Source organism: Anabrus simplex, chromosome 1, assembly GCF_040414725.1.
Source record: "Anabrus simplex isolate iqAnaSimp1 chromosome 1, ASM4041472v1, whole genome shotgun sequence".
Taxonomy (NCBI): Eukaryota; Metazoa; Arthropoda; class Insecta; order Orthoptera; family Tettigoniidae; genus Anabrus; species Anabrus simplex.
This window is the reverse complement of record NC_090265.1, coordinates 1,089,801,954-1,089,820,999: the sequence shown is the minus strand read 5'-3', so window position 1 is coordinate 1,089,820,999 and position 19,046 is coordinate 1,089,801,954.

The following is a 19,046-nucleotide window of genomic DNA, read 5'->3' as shown; positions in this document are numbered from 1 at the left end:
TGGGGTTCGAACCCACTATCTCCCGAATACTGGATACCGGCCGCACTTAAGCGACTGCAGCTATCGAGCTCGGTCTATATGGTTAACATGCTGGCCTTTGGTCACAAGGGTCCCGACTTCCATTCCTGGCAGGGTCGGGAATTTTAACTTTAATTGGTTAAATTCTCTGGCACGGGGATTGGGTGGATGTGTCGTCTTCAGCATCCTTTTATCCTCATCACGACGCGCAGGTCACCTACGGGTGTCAAATCAAAAGACCTGCACCTGGCGAGCCGAACATGTCCTCGGACACTCCCGGCACTAAAAGCCATACTCTATATTTCCTTTCTTAGTTGGTCATTCCTTTCTTCCTAACATTTCTTCAGCAGCCCTAGAGACCTCATTCTTCACGGCTGTCATTTCTTCCTCTATTGTGTTTCCTTCTGCAGTTTCAATTAGTGCTTGTGCAACATGTTCCTTGAAACAGTCCCTCATACTTTTTTCTTTCAATTGTTTGGATCCCATCTCCTTGCATTCCTTCCTTTCTGCAATTTCTTCAACTTCAGATGACAATTTATGATTAACAAGTTGTGGTCGTGGTCAGAGACCGTCAGCTCCTGGGAAAGTTTTGCAATCCAGCACCTGGTTTCTGAATCTTTGCCTAATCATTATGAATAGTTGATACCTTCCAATGTCTCTAGGTCTCATCCATGTATACAGCCGTCGTTTGTGATGTTTGAACCAAGTAGTAGCAAGGACTAAATTATGATCGGTGCAGAATTCAAATTCCTCTTTCGTTCCTTTGTCCATATTCGAATTCTCCTACTGTATTACCTTCACTTCCTTGGCCTAATACTGCATTCCAGTCTCCCATTACAATTAGATTTTCGTCACCTTATACATGTTGTATTAAATCTTGTATCTCTTTATATATTCTTTTGATTTCTTCATCTGATGAACTAGTAGGCATATAGACCTGCACTGTTGTGGTGGGTATTGGTTTGGTGTATATCTTGACAACAATAATCCTTTCACTATGCTGGTCGTAGTAACTTACCCGCTGCTCTATTTTCTTATTTATTATTAAACCAACTCCTGCATTTCTCCTACTTGATTTTGGGTTGATATGTCTATAGTCACCAAAAATACCGCTCTACCTGCCAACGTACTTCACTTGTACCAACTAGGCCTACATCTAACTTAAGTCTACCCTTCTCCTTTTCAGATTCTCTAACCTACCACAACGATTCAGACTTCTAACATTCCACGCTCCGACTCGCAGAATGTCAGTATCCATCTTTCTGAAGATTACCCCCTCTCGTGTAGTCCCCAGCCGCAGATCCAAATGGGGGACTATTTTACCTCCGGAATTTTACCCGAGAGGAAGCCATCATCAGTACATTATTCATACAGAGAGAGCTGCATGTCCTTGGGAGTTTGTTACGGCTGTATTTTCCCGTTGCTTTCAGCCGTGTAGCAGTTTAACACAGCTAAGCCATGTTGAGCATTATTACACGGCCATAACAGTCAATAATCGAGACTGCCGCCCTTGCAACTTAATAAAGGCTGCTACTAACCATTCGAAAGTCTGGTCCCTCGACAGATACCCATCCGATATGGTTGCAACTGCGGCTCAGCTATCTGCTTCAATGGGACACGCAAGGTCACATAGTTCACAGGGGAGGATTCTATATTTATATACATGCATATCCTTAGTGGACCCACTCACAAGTACTCAGCATATGGCAATTCCTATACTGTTACTGAAATTAATAATAATAATAATGCTACTTGCTTTACGTCCCACTAACTACTTTTACAGTTTTCGGAGACGCCGAGGTGCCGGAATTTTGTCCCGCAGGAGTTCTTTTACGTGCCAGTAAATCTACCGACACGAGGCTGACATATTTGAGCACCTTCAAATATCACCGGACTGAGCCAGGATCGAACCTGCCAAGTTGGGGTCAGAAGGCCAGCGCCTCAACCGTCTGAGCCACTCAGCCCGACTACTGAAATTCGTGAATGGAACAACCTGCCTCAAGACGTCAAAGGGATATCAGTGCCCAAGAAATTTAAAAAAAGTGCTTGCGCAAAACATCTGATGGAAGGACACAAATTGCAAGGCAGCAAGACTTAATCTTTTCTCTTAAATCCTCTTCCTTCCGTCTACTTTATCCTTCCCCTGTAGCTTTCTCAACTTGGATGAAAACTCACCGGACAAGAGTTATATTTCACAGATAATTCTGTTTTGTTTAGTAATTCTCTTTTTTTCTTTACATCTTAATTGTTTATGTACATATTAAACACTGCACCCCTTTTCTGTATTATTGTGCTCTTTCCCCTTGTCTTTTGTAATTTTAATGTACAAGTATTTATTGTTAGCTATAGTTCAATAGTTCTACATATTTTAAATGTGTGATAGGCGACTTTTAATAATATGTATTCACTTAGTTAAAGCAAAGCAAAGTCAAAGCAAAGTCACCTCCGTACAGGCCATGAAGGCCCTTGGAGGAGTGGAAGGTAAAGGCTTCCACCATTGTTAACCTCGGCACGTGATGGGGTGGAGTGGTTAGCTCTACGCCCGGCCGCCTTTGCCCCCAGGAATTAACCTGGTACTCATTTTTGGTGTAGGCTGAGTGAACCTCAGGGCCATATGCACCTCCGGAAGTGGAAATCTCATTTCTTAAATTTTACGACTTCCTGACGGGGATTCGAACCCACGTCCTTCCGGGCGAACCGAGCACGCCTTTACCGCCTCGGCCAGGCAGCCCCTATTCACTTAGTTATCAACCTTATTTTGATAGTGGTTAAGTGTAAGACAGGGACAGCTGTCCCTTACTTTGCTGGGATAAATACATTATCTCTTTATAAATATGCATATCACGATTTCACACGATATGTGTTACGATACCATAAAAATGCAGCTCGTGTGAGGTTGGCAACAGTTCATAACCCATGGCATCAGGAACAGTGGAAGCGTATAATATTTCCTGATGGGATTATCTGGACATTATCCGGCGAGAAACAGATATAGCTTTTCACCCTGGAACGCTCTCTGAAGCAAGGATGGTGGGTTCAAATCCCATCGTTGGTAGCCCTGAAGATTTTTTCCGTTGTTTCTCATTTTTACACCACCCAAATGTTGGGGCTGTAGCTGCACCAAGGCCATGGTCGCTTCCTTCCCTATCCTAGTTCCTTTCCATCTATGCGTAGCCGAAATTTTTCATTGTGTTAATGCGACGTTAAACCATTAGCAAAGAAACAAAAATATTACACCATACAGTTCTATCACAACTTACCTGTCCCATGTGTTACATGCAGTGTGGCCATCTCCAGGCAGGGGATAACGTGGGTGTTGTTCTACCGCTACCACCCACAGAGGGATGTCTATGTTTCAAATGAACAACATTTAAATAATTATGTATCGAATGATGCACAACGAAAGGAGGAATTTTCAAATATAAGGTTTTACTCACCAGGTATTCTCTTACAATCTCTGGTTACTTCCTGATGGAAGGGCCTTTAAAATAATGGCCTACGTCACTTCTCACTAACATTAATAATTACGAAATCTTGTCAGTTTTAAGCTAGGGATTAAAAGAAGCAGATAATAATGGTGAGTTGCCCATAATATGCGTATGTCATTATTGTTATGTTCGGATCTCCATATCATATAAATGTCAATAATATTGTGACGGCTTAGGATCATTCTGCAGAACTAACCTCGACTGGCTATTTACCAGGATTTGCGGCATGACTGGATTTAACAATAATATGAGTTCATGTGGTTATTACAGCCTGGTGTAGTCCTTCTCAGATAGATCTTCCATACAAGGAGGATGGTATCTGCCGGGTGAGGTAATGCAATGGTAGTGGAGGAACGTGTTCAATGGTGCGTGTGAATTGCAGAGAAGTGAAGAAAGTACAAACAATCCAGCCTTAAGCCTTTGAAAAATTCATAGCCAGGCATAGAATCGAATCCTGGCCCTTTCAGCCTGAAGACCAGCGCGCTAGTACTCGTCCAAAATCAAATGGTGCCAAGTTCTTTACAAATACATTATCTACACCGAGTGGGTTGCCAGCCCAGGACGGATCGTGCAGCTGTAAACGTACATTCGGAGAATGGTGGGTTTGAATCCCAATGTCGACAGGCTTGAAAATGTATTTTGGATTGTTTGACATTTTCAAACCAGGCCAGGATGTGCTTTAATTAATCCCAGCGTCACCGAAAATCTATTCGTATTAAAGCGACGTTAACCCATCAGCGATAAAGCAAACCCATGGTGTATATGGACCATTAAGTTCCCTTACAGTACTTGAGAAGACGGTTACTGCCCAAACCTGATGACTTACAGGCACTGGAGTGTCACGTGTTGTCCGTGACGACATCCTGAGCCGCATCGCTTGGCTTCCAAGTCCAGATCACTACTTCTCGTGCTAGAGAGCTCCTCAGTTGTTCTCACACCATGGGGCAGACCAATAACAGAAAGAAAGAAAGAAAGAAGGAAAGAAAGAAAGAAAGAAAGAAAGAAAGAAAGAAAGAAAGAAAGAAAGAAGTTCTTTACCTTAATCAACGTCCTGGTTATTCCCATAGGTCTGAATGAATATTAAAGTCAAGAACTCTAGCTCGCAATAACATTTTCCAGACAATTAAGTTCAGTTTTATGTGAGTTGCTGGTTAGGAGGTTGTGGGTGTACGTACGCCAAGTGAATACTGCATGAGGTAGCGAGGGGTGCGTGGAGAGGTAATCAAGACCAAGTGAATAAAACAAGGTCTCGGAGGGCTGCGTTCACGATAATACTGGAGTTAAAGTAAATCAGAATGGGGATGTCCAGACGAGATTCGTTGCATAGTCTGCTAATATCTTGTAAGCCTTCTTGATCAGGTTTAACCATGGTATTCTGAGTTATAATCCCTCTAAACCTACCTTATTAATTCATACGTAAGTAATATATTAGCCTAGAATAGTCGAGAATTTCCTCTAAATCGATAGAAAAAAATACAGAATCCCTGATACTAGACCAATAACATCATCTGCACTTATGATCGTACTTGGCAGAGTGTAGATGTGATATAAAATACGAACTATAAAAACAAATTCCGTAGGACTGTCTGACTGTGAGTTATTATGAAGATCACGATTTCAGTCAATTTTATTTCATTTCCAACATAATTTAGGTGAATATGGACCTGTAGTACCTAGGAATGAAAACCCAAATCAATCCTGGTTCAAAATAACAACAAAAAGAATTAATAAGTCATACTGTAATTAAATATTAAAGAAAGGCAGTCAGTCAGGGAGTTTTACCAAACAAACTTTGGAGAATATCGTAGAGTTTTGTTCAAGCTGATTACGCGGTATGGGTTGTGTAACTGTACGCTTGCAGTCTGTAGGTGGCGAGTTCAAATCCATGCTTAGCAGTCCCGAAGGATTTTCGTGGTTTCCTATTCACATCATGCTAGTACCGGAGCCGTTGCCTAACTAAGGCCACTGTCACTACCTATCCACTGTAGCCCTTTCTTATCATTCGACCTCAAAAATCTATACGAGTTATTACGATGCTAACACCCACAGCAAGAGAAATGCTAAGAATAAGTGTAATTTTTGTAAAGTACATACTGAACTCAGTTGAAAACCATTATACATATTTCCTAGAGAATAACGAGTTCATTGTCAGGGATTCGTGTGGTACTTTGCCTTTTTTACTTTCAATTTTGCACTGACCGTAATGTGGCAACGGTAAGAAGGTCCTAATCCTAATATTTTGATGTATCAGATTTTCTAGTGTAACATGTTGATAAATACGTATCTAAAATGAAAGGCAAGATCCACGGGTCTTGACTCTTTACGCACCATAATGCATGTGTTAAAAGATGGTAAAAAGCTAATTTACGAAATCCTATAGCTATAATTTATCCTTTTATAACAATTTATTTACATTTAATTTGGGAATTTTTTAGTATAAAACATAAATTTGAAATTATTGATTATAAAACTTAACTCGATAGATTGATTCTCTCGCTGTAATAATAATAATAATAATAATAATAATAATAATAATAATAATAATAATAATAATAATAATAATAATAAACGGTGAGAAGGCAACATATTCTCAGAATTTGGAAACATCTGGGACCCGAAACACGGACTTTTTGCAGAATCTTTTTGAAGTCAGAGACAGAACTATGCGGCTGATTCTTGAAGACTAATGTGTCGTTATAAAAGCCCACAAGAACGGGCAACCTGCAAGAGTATAAATCTGTGTAGTCCAGATAATAATTTTGTCATACTTCATGAATCCTCTAGTTCTTACCTTAACGTTTTAATGTTTCAAGGACTGATACACCTATTTCCCTGGTCAATGGGAAATTGATCTTCATGGAAAGCTCTTCGATCAGTTTAATTCCTTATGAAGTCCCTCATGTGCTAGCGGGAGGTAGGCCAGGAGGAGCAGGTAACTAATTAGATTGGGAGCAAGTGTTGGTGCTTTACGGTTTGGAGCGTACAGTGTTACCGTTGGTTTAGCTCTGCCTGCCACCATCACTCGCCAACCCTCGGGACACTGAAACCTCCGCCTGATTGAGGACAACGTCCCACACCCAGCGTTTGGCCGTAAGCCTTACCTAATCTAATTGGGAATCCATAAACTTCCGGGCTTATATCGAAACGCTTCATTGGCGAATGAAGTTTGCAGTCAAGCGTAAACTTAATACTTCAATCTAAAAATCTGCTTGCAGTAAGTCACCGTGTAATAGAAAATGTTGTTAGATATTCAAAAAGAAATCATTTTCCGAGCTTTACGCAGTGTAGCAGTGCGTGTTGCATTTCAAATTGCACGAGTACTGGGTTAATGAAGTACATGAAGGTAATTAACACACCTCGTTATTTATACTTCGCATGTTTCACGGATATTGTTATTTTCGTCGATCCCAGACTTTCATTTGAATCTGTAACCGAGAGGAAATTCGATAGCAGATCATTAAAATTCGCAGAGTTTATGAGTTCAAGAGATCTGAATATAATGGCAGAGGGCGGATTCCAAACTTGGTGAGGCCAAGATATGATGACGGGAATTAATAATCTGTTTGAATGGAAATCACAATAATCGGAAATGCCTTCATGAAGGTGAACTGAACTGGAATAACAATAATATTCAACTTAATCAGTATTCCCCACACACTGGTGAGGTCGTGTGAGTGAACTGTGTCATGCTTATGGACTTGGCCATGTTTGACAGCCGGATGACTTTCCTGACGCTAACCCTAAACGGAGGGATGAATTTGCTATTGAGAGCTTCTGAGATCGTTGGTAGTGTAGTGTGCCGTGTGTGTATGAAACAAGTATTGGGACAATGCATCCAATCGTTGAGCCAGATGAATTAACCAAACGCGGTGAAAATCCCCGACCTGATCGGGAGTCAAATCTGGCTCCACTGTGAACTAAAGGCCAAAACGCTGACCATTCGGTCAAGCCGCTTTAATAATAATAATAATAATAATAATAATAATAATAATAATAATAATAATAATAATAATAATAATAATAATAATAATAATAATTGTACCGGGAGGTACACCTCAACTCCGCTCATTTGAAAGAAGCGCCAATAAAGAACTCTCTCTGTCGAACAAAACGTGAAATTGCTACCACAGGAAGTTGGGACATTACTCAGGAGATGTCACTACTGAAGTATTGAGTAATTGTGTTATTGTGAAGTTGCCTAAACTGACTGGATTTATTTGCTTTGTGTTTGCTTACTTCAAGAAGTTTGAACATTTCTCCATAGATGTCATTACAAAAACTGAGGTCATGCACTCTGGTGCAAGGTAAAAGAATTTGTTATTGAAAGAAATTTTGTGTTTATGGGTTTTCTCAAGTAAATTAACTTTCTTTTTTAATATATATTTCAAAGTTTGCAACACTTCTTTCTCATTCCGCCAGTTTTGAATCTGTCCAATAGGAATGTTCTGTAATAATTTTTCAGCCCATCACAGGCTTCTTGTTTGTTCTTAGGGTGTAACTTTTGATTAAGCCAATAAAATTGGGAGGGTGTGTCCGGATTAGTCCAGAACCCTCTAGAACCGTTCCCTCGCGTATTTAAACCGTGACTTTTCTGGCTACCTTGCCTATTGATCACCGAATTTCTGAGTGTGTGTGTTAAGATAGGAGGCGGGGCGCCTCATTCTTCGCCAGGCAGTCCAGCAGGAAAGGTAATGTCCACCAGGCTTGTTTTTCTGTAGCTACTTCCGCAGATATACACGAGGAGAAGGTTCAGATTTCTAATTATGTAACCTCCTGTTTTCTAAAATGTAAATCTTCCTTCGGCTAATGTAAAATTAATAAATTCTTAAAACTGTAAATCGGGGGTAGAGAGTGCGTTACCCTCTCGAGTTCCCCTTCAATTTAATTTAATTTTGTAACCTTTTCTCTTTTGATAATGTGTTAAATTTAACCTTCATTCTAGTCACCTCAGTAGCTTGGGATTAGCCTCTGTATCATCGGGCCGAAATCCCAATTAGGGTTTTATGTTAAGGTATCTGGGAGAGCAAGTGCACGCCTCCAGTCATTTTGTGTTCGGGCTAGAAATTTAACATGTTCTCCTTTCCACGAAGGCCCAGTAGGTTGGGTAATAGATACCCCTGAATATTTTTAAAGAATTGTAAATTGTGCCTAGAGAGGCCAGAGAGATTGTTAGAGTTTGTGTAAGTTTGCCCTAAGTGAGCAGTAGAAATTAGTTAAAGTTGGAGAGCATGTAAGCTCTTTTCTGTGTTTTTTTAAATTCAACTGCAATATTGAGGTGCGCCTCTGGAAGGCTGTAAAGTGGTTGGAGCAAAATGCTCTTAAATTGGAATATTCCGGTTCTTGTCTAAACATTGAGATTTTGTAAAATTTTGTAAACTGTATCTGGTATCTCAGAATTTGTAAACGAAGGGCTTGAAGCCCCAAATCTGTAACATTCCCTAATCTTGGGTTTTCTAATTCTTGTTTCAAGGTTGCTATTTGTACCAGTCACTTTATTATTTCACCAAGTGAAAAGTTTGTTAAGTTTGATATTCTAAAAGAAATATAACCTATGTTAAAGTTTTAAATTAATTTTGATATCGTAGTTAGACCCATTCCACCCAGCACCTTCCTTCACCTCTGTCTGCTCCACGGAAAACCCCGGAACAACAACAACAACAACAACAACAACAACAATAATAAAATAATAATAGTAATAATAACAAGTGTATATTCGTTCATAGATTAATGCGATCGATGTCATTAACACATTCCACTAATTCCGCAAGGGAGAAAAGCGAATGTATCCCTCTACATAGGGTTGGCATTCAGCGTTAAAACTAGGCTAAGTCTACACAGCCAGTATCCAGTATTCGGGAGATAGTGGGTTCGAACCTCACTATCGACAGTCCTGAAGATGGTTTTCCTTGGTTTCCCGTTTTCACTCCAGGCAAGTGCTGGGGCTGTACCTTAATTAAGGACACGTCTGCTTCCTTACCAATCTTAACCCTCTCCTGTCCCATCGTCGCCATAATACCTATCCGTGTCGGTGTGACGTAAAACAATTTGTAAAAAAACACACACACAAATCTTCGATTCCAGGTAAATGGGAAAAGGCTGGGAGAAAAGAAAACTGGGCAGTCATTTTCTCTCAACACTTCTTCTACTTCCATCTTTTACACATTCAGGTAGGATTGCGGGTGCGGACTCACGCACGTATGGATTTAGCCATGTTTCACAGGTGGATACCCTTCCTGATTCAATCTCTATGTGCTGAGATGCAGGCTATTCACCATTGCTTGTATCTGTGGTTGTTTCTGGTGTAACGTGTAGTGCGTATGTGAAGAGTATTGGGGCAAACACGAACACCCAGATCTCGAGTCAGAACAATTAATCTTGCTCATATTCATGGCCTTAATACAGTTTTTTTAATAGGCACTTGTTATGGACTCGGCCCAGCTTTACTAACTTAAGCCCTTCGTGACGCCATTCCTATATTGGAGACTATATTCGTTATTCCGAGTTTCTGCGATGGGTAGCAGTGAAGTCACTTGTGTGCATATGAAAAAAAAGTGTACTTGGACGAAGAAAAGAACCCAGTCTCAGAATCAGAGGTATTAATCATACGAGATTCAATTTCCCGACACGGCCAAGAATCAAACTTAGTACCCTCTGATCCCCAGGCCTCGACGCTGATCCTAGAGCAAGGAGCCACTCTTAGCGCTATTACTCAGATGAAAAACTGGAAGATGTCCGATCCTGTGAAGAATCAGGGTCGTGGCAAAGCAAAAGCAAACGCATGAAACTGAAAGACACCCTAATGCCTGGTTGTAGGAAAACCAATGAAGATTTGACTGGACTTGGATTGGCATCAGAGTGGGTTTGATTAACAATCATACTGAGTTGCAGAAATAACAGTCAGTGTTTGATCGAGATTTATCTTCCATCAGATTTGACCGAAAAGTGCCTGCAGTCTTTAAACTCAAGGCTGCTATTCTTTCATTAAATGCATCTGATTAAATGTTCCAATGATAATAAATTGAAATTCGTGTAGAAGATGCGATTTGAATGACGTAATCATTTGTTTTCCGTAGTCATTAGTCTCGCACATAACTATCTTATACCGGTTTTGCACAAAGTACAAGTTAATTTCTATAAACAACATTACTCCAAATCTTGAAATAAATACCAATCTCTGGCACATTAATATTCATGTATAACGAAAGTTTAGAATGAACAAGCCAACATTACAAAACTTTAGCCTATGTGCAGCCAGCCTGTTTGTTTTTTCAATTTTCGTGCAGTACCTCGATCATTGCATGCAGTGTATTGTGGCAGGTTTGACATAATACAAAGGGCACTAGGAAAGTTTTGCAATACGCAAAAACGGTTGGCTGGACACTTCTGTTATGGTAAGGGATAGAGAGATGGGTGAAAACCGTTCTAGAAGACAGCAAGGTGCGACCTTCACACCAGTTGTTACCAAGCAGTGGGATTGAAAGCAAGTTAAGATGTCAGTTTGGTCTAAAGGTGAATATCGCGCAATTATCCGCTAAAATTTTGCTCGTGCTTTAACTGTTCACCAGTGCCTGGAGGAAATGATTCCTGTGCTGGGGAAAGACTGTCCATATCAGACAACAATTTTCCGCTGGTACAAAGAGTTCCAGAGGGGAAATTTTGGGGTTGAAGACGATCCTCGTTCTGGGCGACCGTCTGAATCAGTGACTGATGAAGACATTGAAGCTGTTAGGAAAATGTTGCAGCAAGAGGGGCGGTTGACATATCGGCAGGTAGAAGAGACCCTCCATATCCCTGCACCAGCTATTCATTCAATTCTACAGTACCATCTCCATGTTAGAAAGGTTTGTTCCCTTTGGGCGCCCCCTTCACTTTCAGAGGAACAAAGGGCACATCGAGTGAAATGGTGCCGAAAAATGCCAAAACAGTTTGAAAATGGGACATTGCGCAACGTCAATAGCATTGTTACAGGTGACGAAACTTGGCCTCATTATTACGATATCCCAACAAAATCTCAGAACAAGGTGTGGCTGTTTGAATATGAGGGTACTCCTGTGATTGTGCGAAAGTCAAGGTCAGTGAAGAAAAGCATGACTGCAGTATTTTTCACTAAACGGGGCATCCTGACTTGGTTTGTGCTAGAAATACAAAGGATAGTTACTGCAAAGTGGTACAGTGAGACTTGTCTGCCTCAGGTCATCCAGGCTCTCAAGCAGCTCCGTCCAAGGTCACAGCTCAACACTGGGCTCTTGCATCACGACAATGCTCCAGCACATCGTGCTAATGTAACAATGGATTTTCTTGCCAGATCAGGGTTGACTGTGCTTGATCACCCTCCATACAGTCCTAATCTTGCACCATGTGACTTCGCACTCTTCCCAGAAGTGAAGATGAAGCTGAAAGGGCGGCGTTTTGCATCCGAAGAGGAGCTTCTGGCAGCATGGGATCAAGAGTGTGAAAATGTAACCGAAGAAAAGTTGGTTCAGTGTCTGGTTTCGACGTATGGAGAAGTGTATTGAGTGTGGTTGAAATTATTTTGAAAAAGACTACAGCGTTCACTCACATTGAAAATTGTTCCTAGTGGCCTTTGTATTTTCATAACATGGATTCTTCTGAAGAAGAAATCTTCTGTCAACATGAAGATTTTTACATGATGGACATGAACTGTTTTTACGTGTAGTGAAAGTGAGTTTAACAAAATACTTGGATAAGTAAAGACGTGCCGGCCCCGTGGTGTAGGGGTAGCGTGCCTGCATCTTACACGGAGACCCCAGGTTCGATTCCCGGCCAGGTCAGGGATTTTTACCTGGACCTGAGGACTGTTTCGAGGTCCACTCAGCCTACGTGATTAGAATTGAGGAGCTATCTGACGGTGAGATAGCGGCCCCGATCTAGAACGCCAAGAATAACGGCCGAGAGGATTCGTCGTGCTGACCAACCGACACCTCTTAATCTGCAGGCCTTTGGACTCAGCATTAGTCGCTTGGTAGGCCAAGGCCCTTCAAGGACTGTAGTGCCATGGGGTTTGGTTTTATAAGTAAAGACGTGTGTTTTGTTATTGCTGTCAATTATTCGCAACTGGCTTCAATGAAGTCACAAGCAATTTCGTTCCATATTGCCTCGTTTTGTTTTGCCCACACAACATGCGTTATTTTCAATAATATGAATGTATCTCTCTACTGTATTAAGTAAGAGCACTCAATTATTCACAAAGCATTGGCCCTATTACAGTTTAGTGGGTATATCACTCATTTTGTCGAAAACCTTTTTTTCTTTTTTTGCTATTTGCTTTACGTCGCACCGACATAGATATTTCTTATGGCGACGTTGGGGTAGGAGAAGCCTAGGAATGGGAAGGAAGCGGCCGTGGCTTTAATTAAAGTACAGTCCCAGCATTTGCCTGGTGTGAAAATGGGAAACCACGGAAAACCATCTTCAAGGCTGCCGACAGTGGGTTTCGAACCCACTATCTCCCGATTACTGAATACTGGGCGCACTTAAGCGACTGCAGCTATCGAGCTCGGTTTGTCGAAAACCAGATTGCTAATATTCAGCTGTCACAGAACCACGATCAGCTGTTTCCTGATTCACTGTCACTTTAATGTCATTGCTTGACACTATCCTTTCCGAATCAACATGGCAGTCATCATTATTATTATTGCGCTGTTGCCAGATTCATTTCCTTTTCAGGTCCTTATTCAATAAATCGGAGCAAGTTGATCGGGGGTCGGGTTTTCTGCAACGCAATCGGAAATCAAAGTTCATAGGCAATCATCTGATCCGCCATTAAGGGCTAATTTGATGGATCTTTCTGCAACCGGGGATAAATCTTTGAAACTTAATACCACCAGGGTCCGAAGAGAGCAAGTATTCACCAAAGACGGTAGGTACGAAAAATTGAGGTGAGGACTCTGTCACAAGTAAGTGGGAACAATGCTCAGCTAGGAGTCCCGTGGTTGCAAACCTATGCTCGCTAGTTAAGAGTCCCCGGGGAGTCATCCTTTCTGTTGCATCTTACGACAGACAGAGGATACTACGGATATTTTCTAGGACCACATATATCGAACGGTGGGAGGGGGTGGTAAGGGGGTAGTCATATCTAAATGCCCACACACGCTAGCTGAGGTCAATTATTATTATTATTATTATTATTATTATTATTATTATTATTATTATTATTATTATTATTATTAGGTGCCTCCGCTGCTCAGGCGGCAGAGCGCCGGTCTCTCACAGCGGGGTTCGGTGGTTCAAATCCCGGTCACTCCACGTGAGATTTGTACTGGACAAAGTGGAGGTGGGACAGGTTTTCCTCCGGGTACGTCTGTTTTTCGCGTCTTCTTTCATTCCAGCAACACTCTCCAATATAATTTCATTTCATCTGTCAGTCATTCATCATTGCCCCAGAGGAGTGCGACACGCATCTGCGGCCGGCACAATTCCTATCCTCACTGCTAGATGGGGGCATCATTCATTCCATTCCTGACTCGGTTGAAACTGGAAACAGTCTCTGGATTTTCATTTATTATTATTATTATTATTATTATTATTATTATTATTATTATTATTATTATTATTATTATTATTATTATTATTACTTTGTTGGCAACGTCTAGTGTTTATAGTCTTCCGGTATGGGCTAGATCAGATTTGTTACTTTCAATGACCTGTCTCAGTCTCATCCTTTACTTTGACGATTTGTAAATGATTAACGTGTGAGCGATGCTAGTATTGCCATTCCTTATGCAGCCAGTCCCTGTTATAAATGGTATGAAAGTGTCACTTATATGGCTGCTTGGTGGGTGCATTTCAATGGGTTTGGCAGACCGATACGCAATAGCAATTTCTGGGTCGGTAAGGAAAGCAACGGGAAACTACTTCACTTCACATTTCCCTAGTATGCCTGTTCGTTGATGTCTAGGACATCTAAGCTAACTGATGGCAGAGCTGTTGAGGGTCCAACCATCCTTTTGTTTGAGTACTCAACATACATACTGCATTATTATTATTATTATTATTATTATTATTATTATTATTATTATTATTATTATTATTATTATTCCGAGGTATCTGTGGAACAGCAGAGGTGAAAGAAGGTGCGGGCGGGAATAGGTCTCAACTTACGAAATTAAAGTTAATTTAAAACTTTAACAAAGGTTATATTTTCTTTTCAAGATAAATAAATAACAGAATATAACAGGTACCAAGTAGCAGATCAACAAATTAAGAAGGTACAATTTTAGTTCATTACAAAATTTGGGCTTCGAGCCCGACATTCACGAACCTTGAGCTATAAGCCCAACTTTACCTACATACCAAGTTCAAACAAAGGGGCAGAAAACCCCAATCATGCCAAGGAGCACTGGCTCCAGATTACCATATTAAGCCTCCTCGAGGCACACCGAAATCCAGTTTAAGAAAGAGCAAACACGCTCTCAAGGTTCAAGCCCATCAAAGGCCACAATAAACAATACTCCAAACTGCCCTCAAGGCATACCAAGAACAGGGGTAATAAATACCCAACCTACTGGGCCTATTCAGTAAAGAAGCAGGTTAATTACATGACCCAAAATACCAACTTGCCTGGAGGCGTAACTTGCACGCCGCATACACAAGGGCTAATCCCATACTAAAGAGGTGACTTGTATAAGAAGACTTTATTACATTAAGAAAGGAAGAAACGGTTGTGAAAACAAAGTCACCTCAACAATAGGAATGGGAGCTCGAGAGAGTTTAGCACTCTCTATCCCAATTTGTACTTAAAGAGACAGAATTTTACCAAATGTCTTTTACATATTAAAGGTAGGTTACATGAGAAAGGTTTCGAACCTGCCCCGCGGGTTAAACTGCTGAGCTAGTGAGAAATGAAGTCATTAAATGGCCATTACCTTATTGATGAACTGCTGCCCGAAGAAAGAGGCGCTTCCCGCCCCCTGCTACATAATCACACAAGGAGAGATGTTACTGAAGTGGCACCGAGACAAGAAAATCAGCAGTTTATATACCCTCGTGGAACATTCGAGACCTTTCATGAATGATAAGACACACCCACAGCAGTTTATTGGTTACAGAACACAGTTACAGAGCAAGTTGGGGAAGAAAGCCCCGATTGGCCGAAAATTAATTTAAGAAATTCGGGATTGGCTAATTTCAAAACTGGCGGAAAGAAAGGATTATATTGCCAACCTACAACTGACAGAACAAAATTTAGTTAAGACAAAACTTATGAATACAAAATTTCTTCAGGAAGGTACATTCCTTTACACCAGAGTGCGATATTAGTTTTGGTAGAGACATCTGTTAGAGAATGTTCAAATTTCTTGATATAGAGCAAACAAACACAAATCGAAATAGACACAGTTCAGAACACTTCAAAATTAACGGTAGTGACATCTTCCAATAAACCATTGGATTAATATAGTTTGTTAAAGTTCAGGCGTTCTCCTGTAGAGGGGTTTAAACTGGCGCAATATTAGAATTTGCATTGTGGAGGTGTACCGCCCGGTACAATTATTATTATTATTATTATTATTATTATTATTATTATTATTATTATTATTATTATTATTATTATTATTCCGGAGATTTCGTAGAACGCAGAGGGTTAAGAAGATGCCGGGGTGAATGGATGGACAGGAAATGACCAGAGCATAAGTTAAGCACTAAATTTTGAAATTTTATTTATTTACTTTATTTTCTTTGGTTTAAAATTTGATAATCTGAATAAGCAACAACAAATAACAGTTAAATGGAATAACACTGAGCTCGTCAAAAAATCAGGTAAAAGAACTGGAGAGGATTATCAGCAAAATAATATATAAGGTATGAGTTTGTAGCTCTGAAGGTACACTGTTTTACAAGAGCATATTTCCTCCACTCACATCCTAGGAGACTTAGCTCTGAAATGTTACTGTAGTCTAGCCTCTAAGAGGCACAAGCTTCTTACAAAATTATGTCTTATGTCTTTCAACTTTAAAAAACAGTGTTTGCAGTCATTTCTGCTCAACAGTTTGTTACACACTCGTTTATCAATAATAATTACACTTCGCTTAAGTGCGGCCGGTATCCAGTATTCGGGAGATAGTAGGTTCGAACCCTACTGTCGGCAGCTCTGAAGATGGTTTTCCGTGGTTTCCCATTTTCACACCAGGCAAATGCTTGGGCTGTACCTTAATTAAGGCCACGGCCGCTTCCTTCCCAGTCCTAGCCCTTTCCTCTCCCATCGTCGCCATAAGACCTATCTGTGTCAGTGCGACGTAAAACAAATAGCAAGAAAAAAGCAACTAACAAAAAAATAATAATTACACTTTAACCCAGAACAATTGCCGATACTAAATGGCCTTAATGCAAAACTAAAAGGTTTAAGGCGATCGGCCATGAACAAAAGGCTACGAGGTGAAACATTTGCACTCCCTTTAGAAAAAACTTAAAATCCTAAATGAGCTTATGGCCCGAAGTTGCAGAGGCTAAGCCTATACTACAGAGGGGTGACTAAACGAAAAATATTACATGCCGAAGGCGAGTGAAGAATTTTGAGGTTTCGAGAATTTTAGTCACCCCATTACTAAGTTGAATGGCAATCAACATAGGGTGAACACTCTTTGTTTCGTTAATTTACATGTTTCTCAGCAGAGATTTGAACAGAGTCCTCAGACTTGCCGAAAATTTACATTTAAACATTGACTTTAGAACTTTACGTTAAGAAAAGCAGTTTGGAACCTTCCCCTCAAGTTATCTGCCTGTACCTATCACATGTTATGAAATTTCTGTCATTTCCTTGAGTAGTTGGGCCTTCCGAACGACGGCAGGCAGCCCCTTCCTTCTTATTACGTCGCACACACATAAGACCGGGGCGATGAAGACGACAATGCGGGCCTAAAGTGCCCAGCTTTTATAACATCTTAGAGGGGAAGATTGAGAACTCTCTTAAGATAGGCAGAATGCCTGTACACACACCCAGTTTTAATTGGCTGGAGAAATATACACAAAATTCCTGACTGGTTAATAACTTAAGGAAGAAGGAAGCCGTAGGAGTGCTGACAACATTGATACATTAAAAAACAATCTTAAAATCTTAAGGTTTGTCACCTTCAAAAAATTGAAATTCCCTTCAGAATTAATTGTCCTTACTCCCGCCAGAGGGGGGTACAAACCACGATGGTAGAGACATCTAATAGTTAAAAGTCCAAGTATCTTGTGTAACATTAGTTCGAGATTCCTAGCACAGATGGCCTTCTAGTTAGTGTGCTAACTTTGGTCACAGGGGTCCCGGGTTCGATTCCTGGCAGGGTCGGGAATTTTAACCATAACTGGTTAATTCCCCTGTCATGGGGTTTGGATGTATTTGCCGTCTTCAACACCATTTCATCCTCATCACGACGCGCAGGTCACCTACGGGCCCTTTCCGGAGGCCACACCCCATTATTATTATTATTATTATTATTATTATTATTATTATTATTATTATTATTATTATTATTATTACCGGTATTATTATTATCAATAAAATATTTGTTATCAGTTCACATCCCCATTTAAATGGTTCTTTCTCAATTCTTCCATACTATTGTTCACTGACACACCGTATATTAGTATTATGAGGTATTAATTTAGAGGTGTTGAAGTAAGGTTGTCAGTAGTACATCCTCCGCGTGCCATTCAGCACTCTCAGTGGTCTTTTTGTTTGTATTCCGAATTCATACAATAAAGAAATAAACTGATTTTCTTTTTTCTTTAATGAAAAGACTTTTCATCCTTTCCTCCATAGCCTGTGTTGACCTGATTTTCTTTCCGTGGAATAATATGCCGATATTCTCCTGTCTTCGTTTTCCTGTTCTCCTTGTCCTTGTTGACCTTCTTCGTATTCACCATCTGCATAATGATCATCAAGTTCTGAAAGAGAAATGACATTAAGCCGTAATTTAGATCTTCTTCTCTATCTCGTTCATAAAATTTGCTGAGTTTCGAATGCTCCCAGGTTTCCTCAACATCACTCACCCCTGAGTGTTCTACTTTCGGAAGACATAATGTATTCTCTTCCTCTTGCATAATAATTTCATCGTGTACATCCGGTTTACAGCATTTATCTTTATAACGGAACTGAAGCGCTCCATTTTCATACGGCCATACCTTCTCAACACTGTCAAATTCCATTGTTTGATAAAAATCTAAAATTATCCAACTCTCACCGTCTTTTACATCAAAATCCAGCCAATATGCATCTTCCCCAGCTTGTTCAATTTCCCTACGAAGTTTTGGAGTTATCCACTCCTCGCGGCCATCATTATAACCCTTTTTGTATTTAGCTTTCGAGTATACTACATCGTCTTCTAATTTTCTGATTGATTCACTGACGTTCGTCTTCCTAATTACATCTACACCAGAATCACGATAGAATATATTTCCTACGGCTTGCTGATTCATTTTTTCGTATGTTTTGATCTTCCAACTGTCCCCTGCATTATCATCATTTCCTGTATCTTTATCGTCATCTTCATTATCACTATAAAGGTCTTCCGGTTGACTTTTTCTATCTAGCCACAC